This window comes from Labrus bergylta, chromosome 13, assembly GCF_963930695.1.
Source record: "Labrus bergylta chromosome 13, fLabBer1.1, whole genome shotgun sequence".
Classification (NCBI taxonomy): Eukaryota; Metazoa; Chordata; class Actinopteri; order Labriformes; family Labridae; genus Labrus; species Labrus bergylta.
In genome coordinates this window covers 1,994,920-2,015,262 of record NC_089207.1, presented here as the reverse complement: position 1 = coordinate 2,015,262, position 20,343 = coordinate 1,994,920, and the positions used below count along the sequence as shown (strand labels likewise).

At 40.1% G+C, this 20,343-nt stretch overlaps 1 protein-coding gene across 1 annotated transcript in view; it reads left to right on the top strand.

Moving 5' to 3' along the window:
- Positions 1-20,343, top strand: part of LOC109998567 (NALCN channel auxiliary factor 1) — a 107,626-nt gene that overhangs the window by 1,896 nt on the left and 85,387 nt on the right. The window lies entirely within an intron of this gene.

Below are 20,343 nucleotides of genomic sequence, written 5' to 3'. Positions count from 1 at the left end.
TGCTGTGTTCAACACAAAAAAGGCCTGTAAACAGAAACATGGTGGGGATGCACTGCTGGAATTACATTTCAATCTGTTTCATTTGTTGTGCACTGGCCTGTTGCAGAGGCTGTGTTTCCCCTGTCATCTGTGTAGCGTGCTGAGCTGCTGTCCGCGGTGCTTAAAGGAGGCCCTGCAGAAGGCCTTTCAAAGACATACTAGTTTCTTTGCTTTGCAGGATTTATTTTTTCTCCCAAACACTCAACCTGGCAGTTAAGTGTGTTTTTAAATCCAACTTTATTGACACAAGGACAATGTCAAACCTCATTAATGGCAGGAGCAAGACCACTAAAAATCCTTTTGGCATCTCTTATTTGCTAAACGAGGCAGACTCAAGATTCAAGGCTTGATATGAGGAAAACATGCAGTTTGGGAGTCTTACATAAATAGGAATGGGAATAACTGTTATGAAAAGAATGGGATCTTAAGTAATGCAGCAGTGCAGCCTGACAAGGGCAAAAGAGATTTTGATGTTACTATGCCTTCCACTGTATGCTTTGCATGCTGCATGCTCTGTATTCAAAAAATGGCTTGCAGATAAACTTTTCTCCTGCACTGTACTATTGTAGTATATCTTTTTTTAGCTGAATGGATAGCAGCGTTGACCAATTCTTTGGTCCTGACATTAACGTTTTTTTCAGGAAAGACGGTTGTTATCAAATCCAGACAAGCTGCATCATCAACCATACAAAGCACCATAACGCATAGAGAATAAACATCAGCAGGAAGGCAGGAAATCTTCCATCAATAACTGCTCTCATAATGATCCAGCAGCCATAACTCGCTTCTCCAAGATGGATGTTGCACAAGGGCAGATGGTCAGGGAGCTGGACTGTGAGTGTTGATAATCCATGTGTGTGTGTGCGCGTGTGAGATGTGAAGATGAAGATGATAGTCAGTGGGAGGATAAAACCATCACAATGAAATCATGTGCTGTTTATATGTTTGTTTATTGTGACTCATACCTCATTGTTATTCCTGTTGTTCAGAGAGTGAATGGTATATATGCATGAATCTGCAGCCTCTAACGTCTTAGCTGCTTCCTTTCTCCTACAGTCTAATCAGCGCTTTGCATTTGCAGTCCTACTCTTTGCTAATGTAATCAGACTCAGGCAGGGCTTCAGCAGCCTTTTAGCCCCTTTAGCCCAATCTGAATTGCTAATCTATCCCAGTGTTCGTGTGACCTTTGTGGAAGCACACAGCACCCCGGGCCTTGCATTGCAAACTGCGGCTCCTGAAAGAACCACTCTGCTGGACAATAAAAAGACTTTACATAGCTTCAAATACCAACTACTGCTATTTTTCTCTTTCCTCTCCTCTCGTCTTCACCTGTTTGTTTTTTTTAAACAGCTGCTCACAGCTTCCTTTCAGGTGTTTTAAATTAATCAAAACTGTGACACCATGTGACTGTTTGTGTAAACTCTGGGTGTGCATCATAAATCCTGAGGGAGTTTTACCTTGTTCAAAAATAAACATTGGGGAGTAACTGACATGTGAGGTAGCATTAAGAGGTGCATTTAAAGACAATAACTTTGTAGCCAAGATGAGGATCTATCACAAAGAGACAATAGTTTCCACACAAACACACATAAAAGATAACTGCCCTACTTATCTTTATGTACTGTAGGTAAACTGTGGGTGTATTTAGCATTCATATCAGATTGTTATATGGAGCTTGGCTTTCCTTATGTGCTGCCAGAGAATGTGTGTTACTAGATTTCCCAATAAGCTTAGCAAGAAAATAATATCAAGACATGACATTCATCAAAGATTGTCAGCTAGAATCATAATGGCAACATAACATCTCTGCACTGACTGTTATTTAATGTCTGTTTTTTGATAATCTTCTTTTTCTAAAACATTGCTAAAAATGTTGATTCATCTAGGTGTTTTCTTTAAATCTTTTATTCAGGTTAATATATATGTATGAGAGGGGGGGGGGGGGCGTCGGTTTTGTGGTTAATTTGTAACAAATGTTTCATGTCATGTCTTTGTAACCTGCTACTGGATGATTTGAATTTCACTCGGGATCAATAAAGTATCTATCTATCTATCTATCTATTTATCTAACAGTAACGCAGCATGCACTGTAAGTACTCCAAGGCATTTTGAGATGGGTCCTTTCTGGAGTCTAAGCTCTCTGTTTACTTCCTGAAAGTTTGTGTAAAAATGTCGACTCAGATCTTTTACTCTAAACTTGAATATTGTAATTATTTAATAGCTCTTTCTCACTGTAGACATTTACGTGTCACTGCAGGAAAAGCAATAACCAAATAAACAATTTCTGTTGTCCATTTAGTTGCTTCAGGAATCAGGATCTTGGTATTGTGCTGTCCTAACTGGGACACTAGAAAAATACTTCCTGCTGTTAAAAGGCATATAATGGGGCGCTGGTGGCGCAGTGGGTAGTGTGCGCGTCCCATATATGGAGGCTGTAGTCCTCAAAGCGTGCGGCCCAGGTTTGAATCCGACCTATCTCTATCCACTGTCCTATCTCTCCAATAAAGGCACAAAAAGCCCCAAAATAAATCTTAAAAAAAAAAAGAAAAAGCCACACAATATGCAAGACGTCAGATGCAGTATCTGCACAGATTCCACCTGGTTCCCCAACAGGAAAAGCACATTAAACACCTGAACAGTGGAACAATGTTTTATTTCTTCTTCTGGGTGTATTTCAAGGCGGCTCCTCTGCACAGAAGCAGTATGTCTGTTGAAGGGTCGGTTTTTCTTTCTCTATTCTTTTATTGTTGTGTTTTTTCCGCCTTTTGATCTCTATGTTCCTGTTTACATCACACAGTCAAATGCACACACTCACACACACACATGCATGTGTTCAAACACAAACAGGGACACACACAAACACACACACACACACAAAGAGCCCCATGTGCAGTGTTTCCTGCAGGTCCAGACCTGACTGTCCCTTCCGGTGTAATTTAATTTGCGCTCCCATAATTCTCTGCTTCTCTGGTGGCTCTGTCTCCAGGGCTCTATCTCAACATGTTGATCTCTTCTCTCTCTCTCTCTCTCTCTCTCTCTCTCTCTCTCTCTCTCTCTCTCTCTATCTCACATCTTCTCTCTTTGTCTTCCCTCCACCTGTGCCAGGGCTCTGAGGACCCAACATCACACATACACATGTGTCCAGTATCTCTCTGTATACAACCTGCAGCCTGCACTCCCTCCTCCTTATAGACTTCCCATCAGGGGCCTCGGGTCTCTCTCCCTCTCTCTCTCTCTCTCTCTCTCTCTCTCTCTGTCCCTGTGTTGGTATATGTGGGTGTTGAGCTCTCTTTTCCTGCTGGAGTGATAGATACTGATCTAGGTTAAGGCTCTTTCCTTCCCTTCAATTACAGGCCTGTCCACATGGAGCCCACTGTGCTGCTTCACCCTTCCTCTCTGCCTGTCTTCTTACTAAAGTCCCCAATCACTCTCTTTTTTCTTAGAGGCCATTCGGGCCAAGATCTTATTAAATTAAACTGTTACGGTTTTATGTTTTAACTCCACAGTGATGATAGTTTGATTGCATTTTCCCTTAAGATGAAGACGAATTATGGAAGCCCCTGCTGGAGTATGTTTAAGAGAAATGGACCAAAATTTGATAAAGCTTTATTGAGCTCAATCAAGAAGATTTAGCATCACAACACTAGAGGCAGAGCAGAGAGTGAAGAAGAGCAAGACAGAAATGCATTCAATAGAAACAGTGAGGTGTATAGTAATGGCAGCTAAAGCCTCAGTGATAAATCTGTCGGCTGATAGAAACAGGCCAATGTGGGCCTAACACAGATACCAGAATGGTGGAATTTGTTTTCTGAATAATGCAGAAACAAAAGTATTTTTACAGCTAATACAAAGCAGAATATAATGCTTGGACTGATTTGGAAAAAGTGACATCACAGTTTGTCCAGCAGGTTGAAACTCTAACCGTCTGTACGAGAATTGATAATCAAAGAATTTAAAATAAAATTGCATACTCTTTTTTTAAAGATGTTTGTGCAAAAAATAAATTCAGATTCCATTTAGAAAATTACCTTTTCTAGTCTTTGAAATTCTCTATATCGGCTGCCATATTAGAATTGACAGTTTATCAGTATCAGACTAAATAATCGACTAAATTGGTCGATCATAGATGTGCTTTATCTCAGATTAAATTATCTGCATTCCAAGACTTAACAATGGTCGTATTCAGTCTTACATTAACCATCCCCAGCTCCTGCAGCCACATATCCGATGTGTCCTTGGGCAAGACATTTAACCTGAAGCTGCTTCTGCTGGTTCATCGGCATGTGTGTGAATGTGTATTGTCATAAGCTGGCTCCATGGCCATGACAAATATGAGAAAGAACAACTTAAATTGAGGTAAAAATGATTTATTAGCACAACTCACCAACAACCATATATCACAAACAACCATGGAATGAATGTGAATGTGTGGCAAGAGAGAGAGGGAGCCAGAATCCACCCTGGGGTCGGGCTTTTATGCCCTGCAAGCAACAGGCCCAGGTGCTCTAGATTGGACCAGAACAAGGGGGACAGAATCAATTAGTAACAGCCTGACTAAGGCAGTGACCGTCACAGTATGAATGGGATTAGTTAGTGTGAATAGGTGTGACCTGTGATGTAAAAGTTCTTTGAGGAGTCAGAAGAATAGAAAAGCGCTACAAACTCAAGTCCATTAAAAATTTTATTTTAACAAAGATACAAGACATATAGACAAATTTTGAAGGAGTTTCATAATAACACAAATATTTGCAATGGGAACATATTATGAAAAATCCACCTTTACAGTGTTTTTGAACATATATCTGTGTAACCTGAGAGTCTACCAACCCACAAAATGTGAAATAAACCCATCCAGTCCTTTGTTTGTGGTCTGCATAAGTCTTACAACACAGAGAAAAATGCTCTGTTTTAAATGTGCTCTCCTTGTGATGTCACAGTGGGATTCTGGTTTAAAAAAAAAACTCCCCTCCCCTCCCCTGGTATCTCCACCCATGGACTCCACCCCCAGCCTAGAGAAAAACTTTTGCACAGGTCTGCAGTTTTTATTCCGGCTAGCGAATGAGTGATGTCTACTGGGAAAACTCAGGGGGGGGTCATTACATTTAAAGAGACACACACACCAAAACGGAGCGTTCTGAGAGATCTGGTTTATACAGGGTCACAAACCTCCTCTGGTGCTTGATTCATGTTATATTTTGACCAAAGCACAGATGTTTCATTTAGACCACAGGGGACTGTTTGAAAAGGTGGAGGAGGGGGAGAATATGTCCTCTTTAAAACTCTTCTGAGCCTTTCAGTCATTTAACATGTCGCTCCTAAGCAGATAAAGGTTGTTCAGTTGTAATGCTTATATAACCATACTACCTTAATAGATAATCTGCCTGGGGCAAACCCAACTTTCATACGACTAAAAATAGAATTAAATAACAAACAAATATGAATAAGAGCTATCACATTACTTAGGCATGATTTATAGACATATATACAGTATTAAAAGCTGTTTTATTTACAGAATTGGAACTGACTGGATATTCAGAGGAAGTAACACAGGAAGGAAACATACTGACTCAGTATATGTTTGTTACATTTTGCTTTAAAAAAAAGTGGATGTTGTGCAATCCGCATTGATTCAAACGGCTTTTTCATGTAAATGAAATGACAGCAAGCTTTGACACAGAACATAACACACAGATTTTGACTGCTATCAACAGACAGCACAGCTTTACTGCCAGTCCTGCACTTTCCTCTCTCCCTCAAATTCAATTAGGGCTCTGTTGCTCCTCTACGCAGCTCAAATAGATCCGGGGAAACTCCCCTTCTCGTGAGCCGCCAGTGTTTGTTTCTCCCCAGGCAGGAGATAAGGGAATGCGCCTGTTGGAGAAAAAAAACACAGCAGCACTCCCATGGAAACGCCTCCTCGTCGTCCTCTATTCCCCGTCTGCACATCACAATGAGATCGTACTGCTCCCCTTCTTTTTTGCTGCCGCAGGCCTCGGCTCCAATCAACACATCCACACACACCCATTTCCTTCTCTCCATATATTTTCCACTTTTTATTTTTTTCTGCAGGCCACAGCTCTGAAAGAAAGTGCTTTCTCTCATTCAGTAAAAAAAAAATATTGAGGAGTTCTGTCCTCATTGCCTGGTGCGTGGGTACCATTATGGTTAGCTGGAAAAGTCAGAGATGTGTGTGTGTGTGTGTGTGTGTGTGTGTGACTGTATTCAAGAACAATCTGCATACAGCCGATCGTACAGACCACTGCAGCTCTCCTCACAATCACATAGAAGTTACATTCCATTTAACGCACCCGATGTGATTACATCTACGACATAAACAAATTGTGACATTTACAAATGCACGCTTTCTTTGCTTTCTGTCCCCGCTCTCCTCTCCTCTGTCTCACTGGTGTGCTTAGTCGGATGGTTTGATGAGTGGGAGATGTGTTATGTTTGATTTTTCTGTGACAAAGTGAAAAGAGAGAAGTGGCTTCAGAAAAGAAAAAAAAGCTGCCATTGATTACTGACTCCACAAAAAAATGCATTAAACACTAGAGATGGACTACAGCTATACAAAGCGGTCAGCATCTTCCTGACTTCAGATGAAAAACCAGTATGCTTTTGTGCAACAGATTTTGCTCTTGATTCCGCTCCAAGACTCGGTTATATGCAGTGTCGGTTGCATTTGAACAAAAAGGAAGGAAGACAATTGGATAAAAATAATAATAATGTGAGGAGACTGGTTTAAAGTACAAACAATTTAAGATACAAATGCAGCCATATCAGCCCTGCACTGGTTCATATTTCTGGTCTCTAGCTTTGTGTTGTTATGAAGCACAAGTCATTCATTCCTCGTGCGTGAGCGTGACACTGATCTTTACACCAAACTGCTGATTTGAAAGGAATAGAAATGTGCTTTTGCAATGAGTCATTGGTAAAAAAAAGGGATCTATTTAATCAGAACTTTATTGAAGCTGCGCTCAGAGTGGCAGTATGCACTATTTAGACACTATTAACAAAGTTTTGTCAATACGTTTTAATGGTTTTGTTGCTATGAAGTGGTACATCTCAGTTCATGTTCAATCAGAGGAGTCAAGGAACTAAGTACAAATACTTTGTTACTTTACTTAAGTAGAAATTTTGGGTATCTATACTTTACTGGAGTTATTTTTCAGCCGACATTACATTACATTTTACATACTTTCTACTTCTTACATTTTAAAAATCGCCTCGTTACTCCTATTTCATTCTGGCTTGTTTTCATTCCAGCTTGTCATCGTTCAAAAAAACACACAAAAAAAAACCTATCCAGATAAATCGCGCCATCCGGATAGAGTGAATTTGATTGTGGTTGGATGAGAAGTATAAACATATACCCTTCTGACACGCTGTGGCGCGGCCTAAGCTTTTGTCTTTAATGGCATTTTTTCCCCCTTTACATTACTTTTACTTTTATACTTTAAGTAGTTTTGAAACCAGTACTTTTACACTTTTACTTGAGTTGATACTTCAACTTCTACAGAAGTCTTTTTAAACCCTAGTATCTATACTTCTACCTGAGTAATGAATGTGAATACTTTTGACACCTCTGTGTTCAATCTGTGCTAGAGGTAGGGCATCTGAATTATGACTGAAATTGAGGTGAACAGGGTCTTTCCATAGTACTTACTTGAAAAAGCGTGGGGTTAAATTGTCATAATCAACTTGTGAATTTTACATTTTAAAGGGCATCTTTGTTGATCTGACATTTTAAAGTGTGTTTGCTGGTCTTTGGGAGTACTACTGCATATGAAGTCTTGTTGTGTAAAAGCAGTTTTCTTTTTTTTTATTCCAGAGAGAGCCGTGTAAAACCTGATAAATGCCTCAAGTCTGCTTGAGGCTATAGTGGCTTGAGGCTACATTAGTGGCGACTATTATAACACAAGAATGCCTGAGCAAACTGTCAGCAGCTTTGGGTTGCTGGGACGGCTGTGGCTCGGTCGGTAGAGTCTGTTGGTTTCCCCTCAGCTCCTGCAGCTATGTGTCCGATGTGTCCTTATGGGCAAGACACTTAACCCCTAAGTTGCTCCTGCTGCTTCTGTGGCAGCACGTGAATGAGATTAGTAAATATACTGATGGACACTTCACATAGCTCTGCCATCAGTGTGTGAATGTGTAGGTGTGACCTGCGGTGTCAAAGTGCTCAAGTCCGTTTACCATTTACATCATGGGAAATGTATAGGTGCCTGACTTTGCCACGTTGACCTTTTGGGTTAAAAGGTCAACCCTTTTCATATGGTAAGTCCAACAATGTTAGGATAAAATGTATATTTCTGTTCTATGTGTCTTTTCTTTTCTGTCACACTTCTGGGGGCTGAAGGGAAACGCTTTTGGTCTTTTTTATGTAGATGCAAAAACAACAAACAAACAGAATCCTGAATGTGAAATTTAATTGTATGGATGACTTTCACAGAAAATATGATCAGTTGTAGTGATTCAGCTCAAGTTAGATTGATAAAGCTGATCCATTTTCTTACTTACTTGCTCTGCATTCTTCCTGCACTGGAACCTGTCCAAGTTAACCATAAAGCTTTTTGTCACCAGCCTCAGTCTCAGCTAGCAGTGTGAGAATGGATTCACATTAAACAAGGCTGTTTGATTAAAATTTCTTCCTGCTGACAAGTTCAAAAAAAGCAGGTTAGGTTGTTCCTCTTCTCGGGCGTTTTACAAATTCTCACCTCCTCTGCATCTAAACTTAATCTACTGAACTCCAATCTATTCTGTTGGAAAAACCTTTGAGCAATTGGTCTGTTCAGGTGGATTTTTAAAGCTTATTGTGTCTAGTTATTATGTATTTTTAAAGACAGCTTATGATAAACAAAAGTCTGAGTGAGGATCAGAGAGCAAAGTGTTAATTAGAGATACACAAACTCTCACCTCTCACACCAGAACATATTCAACACACACCACACACACTGCTCAACTTTCCCCCTTACAAAGCACCTTCTCTCCCTCCCCTTCTCTTTTTCTCTCTATCGCTTCTTTCACTTCTTGTATCCTTTCTTAGGTATTTCATATAGTTTTTATAATGTCTTTGCTGGTTGTAGTCTGATGTGTGTCTATTGATGTCTTAGTATTTTACTGTCTTTATTTTATTTATTTATTTATTTATTTTTTATTTATTTATTTATTTAATTTTTATTTATTTGTTTGTTTGTTTATTTATTTATTTTTGACTGTGTTTTGAAGTTGTTGTCCTGACCTTGTCTGTTTGTTTTTTTGTTCCTCATTTGTTATGTATATGCCACCAGTTTGTCACGCTATTGCACCTAATAAAAATAATAATAATAATAATTAGAGTTGAGATGAACACATATCCTATCAGCATTTAACAGATACATGCATAATTAATAGATCGGATAGCTATTAAATCAAAGAATGCAAAAACATTGGTGACAGACAGCAGGCTGCCTGTTGAAGGAGCTACATAAAAAAGTCCTTTCTTTTTAATAAAGACTGCTGGAATGACACTGAAATTAGCTTTAATTGTTGCTGTCACAATAAGAGCAACAGAAACAAAGCAGGACAACAATCACAACAACACATCACATTATCCAGAAGACACGACGTGCTGTTGTGGCTTCTGCCTGATTCCTGATCAATGTATCCACTGAGCTGATCTGTGTGGGTGAGAGAGCACTCATCTGTTATGAATATGAGACTGTTATGATGATGAAACACTTTTGTCATGCTTGTCCTTTCAAGAGAGTCATGAATGAGTCTGTATGCTGTCAGCTTCCAGGGTAAACCATAACTATGTGCCTGCAAGCTATTCTTCTGTTATCTTCCAGCAAAGCGGTGCAGGGACTGACCCAGAAATGCATGTTGCCTAGAGACATTTCTACTATTGAATAAATTCAATCATTAATTAGCTTATGCATTTTATCTGCACAACACACATACATTATTGGTTGAAGAAGAGCAGCAGCACCGTCGCCGTCTTTAGCGAGAGCTTCAGTGTGAGCATCGCTGGCAGAGAGTCAGAAAGCAGTCACAGTTCTCAGACTCTGCTGACATTCTCACATTACTGAGTCATCATCATCCTCAGCCGCTCACAGCACGTCCTGATTCAGAGCGAGCGGAGTGGAGATAGAAGACAGACAGACGAACATTCAGTCTATAAACCCACACACATACTGTACATACACAGCATACTGTAGCATTACCAACACACACACGGGGGAGAGAGAGAGGCTGACGGCAGAATAAAACGATGGTGGAGAGAGAGAGAGAGAGAGAGAGAGAGAATGACAAATGAATGGCGAGATTAGAGGGGATACCCGGTGATGTGTGCCGCTTGAAGGGCTCGTGTCAGATCCCCTGACATACTGTATTTTCTCTGCGTTCTGTACAAACAATTCATTTGAGCACCTAGTCCGACCTAATCCTTTCCATTTTAATCAGGTTTCCTGTCAATGGATGAGTTGTTGTGTGTGTGTGTGTGTATTTGTGGCGTGAGGGTGTGTTTTTGTATGCATGAGTGTGCTGCATAGAGGGATGTTGTAACCCTTTCCATTGGCTTTTTATATTTACGTCCTATGTAGAGTCAAATAAGTGTTACGGATAGTTTGACCTTCACTTGTGGCTTTCCTGCAGAGAGTTTGATGGTGAAATAGATAACACTCTCATACATGTCCATTAACGTGAGGCTATACTTACAGGACTCCTTCTTCATGTTAGAGAAATCATCTGTTTTTAGAGGGGTTATGATTATTTCCACAAGCACGACGTGTTCATTTATTAGTTTTGGATGTGCTGGAAGGACGATTTTGACATTCTTGTAGAAAGCTCCCATTTTGCCCTTTTGCTTACCTAGTTGATGGTGCTAGTTTAAAGGCTTTATATGTGATTTTTCACACTTAAATATAATATAAATCAAGTCTATCCTCTGAAAATAACTCTGTGAGTCATGACTGTCTATAATGGGTATTTTTTTTGGATTACTGATAAATAAATCAGGAGTGTTTCCCAAAAAGTTCAACAATTCTTGCTATTGATGTTTTTGCCAAAGCATACTTTTAAAAAAAAAAATCTTAGAAAACTTTATGGAACATTTTTTTTAGTTTGATCCATAAACGTATTTTTCTTTCTCAACTAATCTGAGTAATCCCTCACTTTGATACATGGTTATAGTTGAGTGTTTCAAAATAACCTTTCTTAACCCAATAGCCGTATTATAGCCTCTGCAAATAAAGGAAGGACACATTACATTTAAGAGATGAAACATGTTTTTTTTAAACATATTTTTTTGCATTAAAATATATGAAATCATCACGATCACACAAAACCCCATTCATTTTCTCTAAATTTGTGTTTTTTTCTCTTCATAATAACTATTCTAAAAGAAATTGGGCTTTAATTTAATGATCAGAAAGTTTTCTGTCATGATAAATATTATTTATTCATGACTGGTGTCATTAAAAAAACAATACTGTTTTGATCCACTGCCATCAGATTGGAAGGTTTTTTTTTTGGTTAAGCTTTATTTCCTAAAAGTGCTTCTCAGGTGGGTATACAAAATCCTTTAAATTGCATTCATGCAAAAATTTCACAAAAACACCTTCATTCAAAGTGATGCAAATGACTGTGTTCTCTCCGCCGCCCTCATTTTGAAGCCTGATTATTATGATCATTACACCTGTAGCACCTAGCAACCACCTCCACACTGAAGAGCCTTTCATGATACGGACTCAAAGTGTGTGAGCAACCTTCAGTACGTGTGGTGGTACCAACTGAGGGCTTTGTGAGCGGGTTAGCTAAGCAAGTAGCCTCCACTCCTCAGCACCTCCTCCGGCAGGGTTCCCACTCGTCCTGGATAACAGTTGACTAATTTTCCAGTACTGGAAAACACCTGGAAAATGAGAGAAAAAGTCAAATATCATGGAAAATTATTCCAACACTCTCCTACAGGGTTGGACATTTTCACCGCCACACGTTAATAAAAGTATTTGTTACATTAATCCACAACGCAGATTGAATGGAAGTCTATAGATAATGTTATGGCTCCGCCTCCTCCTCGTGTCAAAAGTGGATATTTATTTACAATTTAGTTGAGAGGATGGAGCGAAAAGATCCTTCACAAAAAGAGAGAAAAACATCATGAGAGTGAATTGTGGGTAGACTTGTGTTTCCTCCTCAGTTTGAGGTCAGCACTTCAACAGTAGTTAGTTAACGTTCTTGATGACGTGCTAACTTCCACTGAATCTCTCTAGTCGGTCTTTCTTACTCGGGCTGTGTTCTGCTATGACTTTGTGCCTGACGAAAGTGAGAGTGAGCGTGGGTGGGGTTATTGATGGGTATATAGAAGGGGTCAGCCCTATGTTCCCACAGGGTTAGGGTTAGGGTAAGTTACCCTAACCCTAACCCTAACTGATACAAATTTATGAAAAAGGAAATGTGGGAACATAGGCACGCTGCCGTCTGAGTAAAGTGGATGGATGGAGGGGAGTTTGAGAGGGTTTTTCACCTGCTGAATGCCCCCCATCTTTATGTACCACCACCAGTCTGCAGCTGTGTCACTGTTTTTCCTTTTACTTCATTCTTCCCACTGCTTCCCTCATTCTTTTTTTTTTTTCTTCTTCTTCTCCTGCATCATCATCTTCTTTCCTTCTGTGTAGCACTGATGGTGCTTAAAGTCTGATTTAATACTTCTACATCAAAACTTTGCTGTAGCATACGGCACAGGTTCACCTTCGCCCTGTACCTGATGTGCACCTCCTCAAAAATATGCATAAAAAAAACAACACAAACTCAAGCCCTGTGATTGGCCCGCTGAGTAGCAGCTTATTTCCTGCATTAACATGTCAGGTATTTTCTACCATTTTCAAAATTCTTCAGAAAAGAATGAACGCTACAAGCCAGTATTATCATCTGCTGCTCAACATTCATCAGCTCCACCTCCACTGTAACATGCTCGGCTTCAGTCGCCATGGTTTCCTGTACACAAACAAGGAGGGAATGTAGCAGAACCAAAAAACTGGCGATACAACAAGCATCAAAATCCGACTGTCAACTAGCGTCAGTAGGTGGAGTATTGCAGAGCTATGCAGACACACCAACACACAAGTCTGTAGTGCTTGCTTTGTCACCAGGGAGCAGCTACGGCGAACATTCAACCTATAAAAGTATAAAGTGTAACACCAGGCTTAACTCCTGCCCTGCTTTTTTTCTCCTTTGGTGCAGTTTTGCTGCTGACAGCGTCTGACTGATTCTCTGTAAATGATTCATCTCTCATTGACTTTTCTAAATCACTGAGGAGGAACTGGAGCATTCCCCTCCCTGTGACACTGTGCTGTACCTGTGGTCCAAAGAAAGAAAGTGCCCCGGCCCCCTACATAAATACAAAGTGTCAATAAGGATTTCCTGTTTTTGTATATCTTCTCTGTTGGCTCATTGATTCACAGTCATTTTGGTCTCAATACTTTTTAACAATTTTAGGCCCTGAAGAATTCTAACTGCCCCTTAATAACAGAAAGGTTTATTTTAAATAAAACTTCACTTTAAATGAACCACGTGTGCCATTGTGAATAACATTTTTAAAAATCTTTAAAGCCTGGCTCACTCTGCAGGATCATCGGGCCGATTTGAGCTCTGATTCTTCCTTCCCAACAATCTCAGGGTCTCTCCCGACTCGAGGCTGCTCAGACCCGATTCTCTGTTCAGATTATCTCGTAGTGTGAGCGGTACAAAGATCCAATCTTAACGTCCCCGATCTGCCCGGCGATCGTCGGGGACGCCCCGATTTATTTCAAACATGTTTAATATTTAGAATTTAAAATCTTGACGATTTTGTCATGAAAGGGTCCGGCAGAAGTTGTGTGTGACTACAATATAACAAGAGACAAGGGAGGACTGTAGTCATGGCGACCAGTGGCAGGATACAACCTTTTTATTTTTTTTCAGTACAGATCATCAGTGCAGCACAAACTTGTCTCCATATATCTACGATTGTATCAACTTTTCTATATCCTACAACAACTTCCACTTCCTTCTCAAGGTCTGGACGGGCGTCGTAAACGATTCAGTCGTACAGTGTGAGCTGACATGACACCTCAACTTTTATACAATCAGGGGAAAATCGCACAGTGTGAGCCAGGCTTTAAATGCACATACTTTAGCAGAAAAAACACTTTTGAGATGACTTTTAGAAACAAGAATCCTGACTTTTGTCTTTTAATATTACATTTTTACCTCCTTCACTTGGCCGGACTTCACCGGACAGATCCTGTGTGTGTGTGTGTGTGTGTGTGTGTGTGTGTGTGTGTGTGTGTGTGTGTGTGTTTACTTTGCTCAAACCTGGAGGGCAAAAATGTGTTTTAGTGTAGATATCATCTCCGAAATGTAATCCTGACCCCCTTATTGAAACTTTTTTCCATATTTACACTTTTCTCTCTCCATTTGGGCACACCTTCCATTCCTCTTTCCATTTCTATCAACGTGGTTACCCATTACACAATCTCTGCCCCTGTTCGTCACGTCCTCCTCCCCCTATCTTGCTCTCTGGAGCCCTAATCCTCCGGTGCAGGCTCTTAGCTGGATAAAGCTGTCTCCCATCCTTTCTCTTTATGGCAGGATTTACAGCAGTACCCTTTCACATCCCCCTTTTAGCACTCTTATACTAGCTTCCACTGTTTCAGAGCCAAGCTCTTTGGGGAGAATAACATTCAGTGAGACAGCTGAAGCAATGCCCCAAAGGACCCTGAAGAACTGAAACACACATACTACTGATTTTTCTTTTCACAATACACTACACATGTGTTCTCATTGAAGCTTTGCTACTGCACTTTGGCACCTCGTTCTTAAGAAAGACGGGTAGGTTTAGTCTCATGTGTATGTTCTCCAGTCTAACAAGGTCATAGAGATGTCTTTGGTTAGATTACTTTAAAGTCTTTATATGTGATTTTTCACACTTAAATATAATATAAATCAAGTATACTAGAGAAAAGAAGAATAACATACTGTACTCACTGCTTAACTGTGTTTCTAGATCACGCTCATTTCAGGTAAATTTACATGCAGCATAATAAAGATCGTTGTGTTAGTATTAGCATGCTAACACAACAGTGCGCCGCGAGTTGTTTTGGTTTCATGCTGGTGCTCAAGGGCGACATCTGCTGGATCAAAAAATCACATATAAAGACTTTAAGGTTAGGAGAATAGGATGGAGTGAGTTTCACAATGTATATATTTTTTTGGTTGCACACAAGAATTAGTTCCCAACATCCTGAGGGAAGTTCATATCAGCTGTGAGCTCCTCTTTGGTGCAGATGAGGAAGTAAACCTTGTGGATTGGCCAATGGACCAGTTAGTCCTCAACTTCTAAGTCTTTTCATTTCATTTCATTTCAAACCTTTATTCAAGCCTCGAAAATCATTGAGGTTTCCCTCATTTACGATGATGTCGAGATACAGATCAAAAGAACAAACAAAAAGGGCACAAATAAAAAAAGACAGGTCAGGAGAAGGGTCATTACAAACAATTACACACTGTGGTAAAGTGGTTTAAGATCATTTCCTTAACCTGCCCAACAGAAACAAGAGTGTCAATCTTGAGACAGTGTTGTAAATTGTTCCTCGTTTTTGGAGCTAAGAAGCTAAAAGCGGATTTTTTTAAGTTCAGAGTAAACCCGCTGGACTTGGAGCAATATTTATTTTTAGTTTGTAAAACTCAAAATACTGCTCAACAAGATTTCTAATAAAGTTGAAATCCCATATTTGTGCAGCTAGATTCACTTTAGTTTTAAAGGAATGACACGCTGTGCTCCAAAAAAAGACTTGTACAAGAAAAAGATGAAGCTACCGCAATACTGAATATCTTTAAACATGCATCACTTCACTACCCCACCTCCATTTAAGTTCAGAGCACAGCTTCTTCCTTGAGCTTTTCTATGGTAACTGGTGTAGGGTCCTCAGTTTCACATGACAAAAGGATGTCAGGGCTCCTCATTTTTTTCTCAGTGTCCTCTCGTCCTTGGTGTCAGTTAGTTGTGTTGTGCACTGCAGCACCTGAGCATGATGTGCAGTTCAGTATATGATCCAGTGTGAGAGTTATTTCATACCTGCAGCGCAGCGTCTTTTATGGAGAAGGAGGTGTAGATTTGTTGGATGGATTTATTACATTTTTAACATGAAGGATGGAATGATTTGTGTTTATTTTGTTGAACATATACGATTCAAATGATTCAAGGCATTGTACTATGTATGTGTGAGTGTGTGTGTGTGTGTGTGTGTGTGAATGTGTGACTGTATGAGTGAGTAAGCAAAAAAAAACGGGAGAGTGAAAGAGAACGAGGGCGACTTTCACAAACGGACTTATTGATTTCCTATTTGGAAGCAGGGCGGAGGTTTTGGATGGGAGGCATCGGGAGGAGGAGTAGAGGGTAAGAGAGGAAGACATGAGATGGATTGAAGAGGACAAAAAGTGAAGGGGTTGGGTGGGATGTGGGGCGGGGGGGCTGAGATTGGCATCCGCACAATACTGATGATGCTACATGTAGAAAGAGGCTGGACAAACAGGGGGAGAGGACTGGTGACGGGGGAGTGTCAGGGCTTGACCTTACATCCCCCCTGCCCACTCTGAGATTGATGTTCTTCACTCAAGGCAAACAGATGCTGCAGGCAGAACTCTGAATACGGAAATGATGGTCAGTGATTGATCGGGGACCACGAAGGTCATTTCCTGTATGGAGGACAGCAGGACTGTTACTGACAGAATGACTCTGCCTCTCTCCTTCTCTCCTTCTCCTTCTTCTCCTTCTCTTCTCTGTCTCCATCTGTCCTCTCTTCACCTCCCCCTACCCTCCATACTGCTGCCATCTCTGCCTTCCTGCATACTATCAACTCACTCAAAGTCATTCTCTGTCGCAGATTTTTCTCTTTCTGTCTCGTCTCAAAAAAATAATTATTCTCATTCAATTTTTTCCTCCTCGGCCTCCCAGGCTTACACCCCAACTTTGATGCTGGTTTTGACATGACGCATGGTTTTGACACTCAATATATACTTTTATTTGGAACGATTAACATATGTGTTAGCTCACATGTAACTGAAGCTACAAATCACTAAGGCTGGGTATTGGCAACTACCTGGGTCACATGCAGTACTTTGCAATACATCATTTATTTAAATAATTGACTGAAAAAATGAAAAGAGGAGTTGAGAATACAGTTACTGTGTTTTTGAGTCTTAACTTTTAAATTTAGAATTCCCATTCTAATTTATTATAACATCGGGTTTTAACAACACCAGAATGTTAAATTTCCCTAAGAAACTAGTCAAAAAAATAAACAGTATCAATACCTGTTATACCTGGCATCAAAAATGCAAACCCCTGGGTACCCAACATTGTGAAGTTTCTTCTTTTTAATTACCAACCTGCTCCTTTTACTTGGAACAAATTAAAAAAGAGCTGAAACTTAATGAACTTCTCTCGTTGGATGCTTTTATGAGGAAGTTAAATGACTTGGAGCGGATACATCTGGCTGTAGATGTTCTTCCTGATGTATTTGTGGATGATTTTTGACAAACATTTTGCTGTTCGGATTTGTTATTTGTGTCTTTTAATGTCTAATGATGTATTTTTGTATTTGAAAGATTGGCTGCTTGTTGTCCATGTGAAACTCTGTTAATGTTTTGCTGCCTGTCTTGGCCAGGACCCTCTTGAAAAAGAGATTTTTAATCTCAATGAGTTTCTTTCCTGGTTAAATAAAGGTTAAATAAAAAAGATAAAAAAATGCCGGCACAGTAAAAAACACTGAACACATAACTACTGATTTGGAATACTGTTAATAGTAACAGAAGGCATAATGAGAAGGACTTAACCAAAAATATTGCATACTGTAAGACCACTTCAAATATTTCATCTCAATTACCACTCATGCTCTCCTTGAAGTGTGTAGTTTTTGTCAGTTTCTGCACACACACTCCCCTCTGTCTGTATTTTTGGGTTTTCTCATGATGCTGCTGTGTCGGGGACTTCTCTGTGTGTCAGTCAATGTGCAGCACTGTAGAGCTCAGCAAATACTCTACAGGTGGGTGCTAAAAGTAGGGATGGGGTGACATCGCTGCCTCTCTCATGTGTCCGTCTGCAACAGACACTGATGTAACTTGTGCATCTTAATGAGATGTCATGAGGAATTTACTAACGTCAGTATTTGCCAACCTGTGAATTTGATCATGAAGCGTGTAGTGGCTGTAAAGAGCAGCAGGTCTGATGGAGGCGGTAAAGACGTAGCATGCTTGATTAACTGTGAACTCTGCATAAAACTAATTTACAATGTTGACTTTGCAATTTACAATATCTGGATAAACATTCCCACTGGCTTCAAAAAGTTCTTTAGTCCCTGATAATTGATTTGTGTTTGCGACGACATAGTAAACGTCTCCAGGCATGCTGTTTTTTAAATCTTACTAAAAGCACCATGCCTTTCTTGCTGAAACATACCCATATATCTTGATGTTGAGCAACAGCTGAAACTGCACTTAATGTGTTCTGTGTCCATACAGAAAAGGCTTCCCTCAGTGTAATGACATAATTACAGCTTTTACATCTCTTCCCCAAACCACTTCACCTGTGCAGGGCTCCAGTTTCCTAAATCAAACCACAGAAATATGTAGCTCCTCCAGCAGTGGTTTTATAGTAGCTAGAAATCAGTTATAAACACGACTTGAACACATTTCAGTAAAACTTTAAAATAATCAGAGCATCAAGAATATCCAAAGAAGAAATGCTTAAACTAAATCCTCAGAAGATTAAGCTAACTGTGAAAGTCACTCTCAGCTTTACAAGGAAGGCTACCTCTGCCTTTACATTTCATTGCATAGTAAAGCCTTTTAGCTAGTGGAAAAGTATGATTGGTTACCGAACACATGATGGCTTTGGCTCTAATTCAATCTTTTGGAATAACAACATTTCAAGTCTGTATAAATGCAGAAATCTGATATAGAACTTTTCATCCCCATGTTTTCACTTCCTGTTTGGATTTCTTTGTCTCAGGTTATATTTCCTCTCAGTGAGCGAGTAAGTCTCTCATGGTACTATAGACGGCGGTTAAAAACATGGACATAGTTTCAGTGATGTCACCCGATTGGTTTCCAAAGCAATACTTTATAAGCCCATTGATGGCAGTCATTATTTTGGAAATGCTGTCTGAAACTAACTCTTGGTCAAACTAGTAACAAGCAAAGAGCTGGAGCTGAGGAGGGACTGGAGTCCACTGACAAGCAGATCAGCCAGGCTCCTAATTATGAATAACTCTTAGCCTGAATAATAACAAAACAGTCAGTATGAGTTTTTCTTTTTAAAGTCAACCCCGTACAATATACATTTTTACTGTAAAACTGGGCATTTTAGAGCAGGTGTGTTTGTGTCTTCTTTGGCTTTTGCAGCCGGCTTCAGTTGAACAGAAGGAGAGGGGATCTGTGTACTCAGGGTCATTCCCCAGCTCCACATCCTCGTACTATGACTCATTAAGGAGACCTTTTAAGGGGGATGTGTTCCCAACAGGGTTTGTCTCCCAGGTCAACATGTTTAAATAGCTCGTCTACACTTTAAGGATTACTGACATGAGGCTCCTTGAAACGTATATGTTACGTTGTCAAAAGCTCCAAAGTGACTGAACCGATTTTGACCATTCAACGTGCACATTTTTCTTCTACAATTCACTTAGCAGACGCTTTTATCCAAAGCGACGTACATCAGAGAGTAAGAACAACACAAGCAAGGATCTAGAAAAAAGGGAACAATGTGAGTAAGAGCAAACGATCAGCTTTGAGTCTGATTGGACACACAGGTGCTGACAGGAAGTGACCAGAGGCAAAGCACAACATTGAGGGCAGTTCTTGAGAGCTCTAATCAGTATAGAAACCATCTTATAAGTCATCGTTATCAAACAAAAACCATCGTCATTACCATCATCATCATCAATAATATGGAGACCATCATCATTAAGTTAGTAGGTATTCATGAAAGAGCTGGGTCTTTAGCTTTTTCTTAAAGGTGCAGAGGGACTCTGCAGATCACATGGAGTTTGGGAGTTCATTCCACCACCATCTTCCTCTTTAGACTCGCAGCTCTGAAAGCATATACCCACTATTGCAAGCTTGCAAAGGATCATGGGATCCTGCACACAAAGGGGTAACCCCGGCTGCAACACAACAGTTAACAGAAGACCGAGGGTTGACGCAAAATATGCATTTAAAAGTATTTGTCTAAGCTTTAACCCCATTTCTGTTTGTTTGTTGACATGTGTGCTGTGATGTGTTCCCGTTTGC